Source organism: Amphiprion ocellaris, chromosome 11 (genome assembly GCF_022539595.1).
Source record: "Amphiprion ocellaris isolate individual 3 ecotype Okinawa chromosome 11, ASM2253959v1, whole genome shotgun sequence".
In the NCBI taxonomy this organism is placed as follows: Eukaryota; Metazoa; Chordata; class Actinopteri; family Pomacentridae; genus Amphiprion; species Amphiprion ocellaris.
In genome coordinates, this window is record NC_072776.1 from 24,837,774 (window position 1) to 24,841,672 (window position 3,899).

General features: G+C 41.7%; 1 pseudogene; it reads left to right on the plus strand.

The window, feature by feature from the left end:
* The first annotated feature begins 248 nt into the window (after window positions 1-248).
* Window positions 249-3,899, plus strand: part of LOC129350060 (ras GTPase-activating protein nGAP-like) — a 13,466-nt pseudogene continuing 9,815 nt past the window's right edge.

The window sequence follows — 3,899 nt, forward strand, 5'->3', positions numbered from 1 at the left end:
CTTGCCGGGACAACATATTTTACCAAAATGTGCATTTCAGCTCACCAACAGCATTTTAAGGGCATAAAAATCATGAAGGCTGCAGTGACGTGTACTTCATGTTTTCAAACAAATGTCTTCTTCAGAATGACTTAAAAAGTGATATTGATGAAGGTAAATGATGTTGAAATTGGAGAGAGCGGTGTCTGAGACTGGTTGCTCCCTGTACCTTGGAGGGAGACGCTGTCCGTGCACCATCGCCAGCGTGGATGTCTCCAAACTGGACCATTCCGGCGCATCCTGCGCCTAATCCCGCACCTCGTCAGCGAGTTCTGTGCCCGTTGCATGTCAGTCTCGGACGGATTGCAGTGTCGAGTCACCGGAGCAGTTCCCGGGGCAGCGCGCATCGGGCCCGCGCGCCCGCTCCATCAGGATCGCCCTGCTTTAACGCTTGGTCCATTACGAAGAAGGCTTTTGCTTTAAATGACCTCATCGTCAAGGAGAAGTTGGATTTCTTGTGCATCACCGAAACCTGGCAGCGGGAAAACGAGTATGTTCATCTGAAAGAACTCTGCCCACCGGACTGCTTCGTGCTCGGGGCACCTCGAGTTTCGCGCCGTGGAGGCGGATTGGCGCTTGTCTTTCGAGACTCTTACCAGTGCAGTCTGATGGACACTACTGCATTCATCTCCTGTGAGCTACAAATGTACAAGGTCGGAAAGTCTCACTCATTTTATTTTGTTTTAGTATATCGACCCCCTGATTATCCACGCTCTTTTCTGGATGAGTTTCTGGAGTTTATGACTTCGATAATAAAATTAGAACGCGTGTTAATCCTTGGGGATTTCAATATCCATGTTGATGACTCATCATGTCCCTTCGCAGCAGAGCTGCTAGCACTCATGGAATCTTTTAAGTTTGTACAGCACGTCTCAAGAGCCACACATAGAAAAGGCCACACTTTAGATCTGGTGTTCTCTAGTGGGCTAAACATTGAAAGCTCTGTGTTGAAGACGTTCAAATCAGTGACCACTGCTGTGTATCTTTTAATTTATCTTTTGAGAGAGAGCCTGATTTTTGTAATGTTGTTTCTCAAAAACGCTTCTTTAGTGAAACAACAAGTAGTGAGTTTTGTGCTACTTTTGATCCCAGTTGTTTTGCAGATTATGATCATGTTGAATCATTTGTAACTGGTTTCAACAAACACTGCTTGTCTGTCTTGGACATGGTGGCACCTGTTAAAACGATCTCAGGCTCATATAAAAAACCTTGTCCATGGATAAACGATACCATTTGTAGTTTTAGAAGAAAATGCCGTAAAGTTGAGAGGAAATGGAAATCCACAAACTTAGAGGAGCACAGGCTTCACCTGAAAGATTTAAGGTGGAGCTGAATGAAATGATAAAGCAGTCTCGTTCTACTTATTTCTCTAACCTGATTTCTTCTAACAAGAAAAACCCTAATGTTCTTTTTGACACTATTGACAATCTTGTTGCGCCCTCTGCACCTCGTGTGCCTGTTTACTCCAAGGAGGACTGCAATAACTTTATGATGTTTTTTGTGAGCAAAGTGGAGGATATCCGGGCCAACATCAATATGCCCCGACCACTTTGTCCTCTTTTGAGTTTGCCCCAGTGTGTTCTTGGTCTTCATTCACACCTGTCTGCCTACAGGATGTAAAAGCGTTAATGGAAAAATGAAAATATCATCAAGCCCTGCTGACATTATTCCTACATCATTCTTTATGAAAATCTTTGATGTCGTTGGTCCTTGGGTTGTAAAACTGATAAATCTTTCTTTTGAATCTGGCTTGGTTCCCAGTTACTTTAAACATGCTGTGGTAAACCCCACTCTGAAAAAGACACACCTAGACCCTTCAGAGCCTAAAAGCTACAGGCCAATTTCAAAACTTCCATTTGTGTCAAAAATTCTGGAAAAAGTAGTGGCAGGCCAATTGACGTCCTATATGGAAGAGCACAAATTGTTTGATTCTTTTCAGTCTGGATTTCGAAAACTTCACTCCACTGAAACTCTTGTTAAAGTTGCTAATGATGTAAAAATGGCTGCAGACTCTCGTTGCTATACTGTACTTGTGCTTCTTGATTTAACCTCTGCTTTCGACACTGTGGAGCACAGTATATTGATCAGTCGTCTCGAGAATGAGATGGGGTTTTCTGGATCTGTCCTCAAATGGTTTTCCTCGTACATACGTGACAGAACATTTTGTGTTTCTATAAACAACATAATGTCAGATGTTCATGATTTGTCCTGTGGTGTTGCACAGGGGTCAGTTTTGGGCCCCGTTTTATTTTTACTGTACCTTTTGCCTCTTGGTCATATTATTGACAGATTTAAACATGTGTCCTATCACTTCTATGCTGATGACATCCAGTTGTATTGTTCTTTTAAAGAGTCTGAATTTCACCGTTTGACATTGTTTCTCGAGTGTGTATCTGCTATCAAGGACTGGCTTACATCAAACTGCTTGCAGATAAATTCAAATAAGACAGAGACACTTATCTTTGCTGATGATAAAATTGCACTGATTAAGCAGCATCTTGGCTCACTTGGCCCCACTGTCAAACCCAGCCTCAGAAACCTGGGGGTTGTGTTTGACCAGGCCATGTCCTTTGAAACACACTGCAAACAGGTTGTCAGAAATTGCTTTTACCATCTAAGAAACATTTCTAAAATTCGGAAAATGCTGTGCAGGAAAGACTTAGAAACAGTCATTCATGCATTTATATCTTCGCGGCTGGACTATTGTAATTCTGTTTTTGCTTGTCTGAATCAGACTGTCTTTAGAAAATTGCAATTAGTCCAAAACTCAGCAGCTAGACTTTTGACAAGAACCTCAAAGAGATCACACATCACTCCCGTGTTATCAGAGTTACACTGGCTCCCTGTGAAATTCAGGATTGATTTTAAGATTTTAGTTCTCACCTTCAGAGCCTTGCATGGTCAGGCTCCTCATTATATATTGGAGATGTTGACTCCATACTCCCCTAGTCGTGCTCTTCGTTCTGCTGGACAGAATCTGCTTGAAGTTCCTAAGACTAACTATAAAACTCGAGAGCGATCATTTCAGTTTGTGGCCCCAACTTTGTGGAATGCTTTACCAATGTCTCTCCGTTTTGCTGAATCTGTGGACTCTTTTAAGAAGGGCTTGAAGACACTGCTGTTCAGGAAAGCATTTGGTTGACAATTTCTTCCTCTTGTCTTGTATATGTATTTTATTGTTTGTTTATTTTCTAGTATTTAATTGTAAAGCACTTTGTGATTTTTATCTGTGAGAAGCGCTTAAGAAATAAACTTTACTTAATTACTTACTTACTTAGGTCGTAGTTTCTCTTAAACCTCAAGGATTGTAGATGTTGAAGAAAACGTCCGTTGACACTGTTACGTTTTTGATATAATTTATTACATAAATAAGACAGCATCTGAACAGGCACCATGGTCTGCTGTGGAGAGTTTTCCCAGCCAATATGAAAATCCCACTTGAACAAAGGGCTGGTGGTCATTTTATACCCTTTGGTGACGTATGAGGTCACAACATCTAGTCTCTGTTAGAAAACTTGGTAAAAACAGGATACAGGATATCCCTTCGACTCTGCAGGGCCCATCCATCACTATCTGGACGGGGACCCCTGCATAACATTAGCTCAGCCTGTTAAACATAAACATTCCCAGAACCAAACCAGAAAGACCAATATCTCTCCTGTCAGAGACTACCTGCTTACATAGAGAAAAGGAAACGTCTGTTTTCCCACAAGTTGCTGGTCAGCTAATAGCTTCTATTCTACTAATTTATCAACTAACACATGTCTCAGATCAGATATCAGATAGACCAAAATGTGCATTTCATCTCACAAACAGCATTTTAAGGGCAAAAAAATCATGAAGGCTGCAGTGACGTGTAC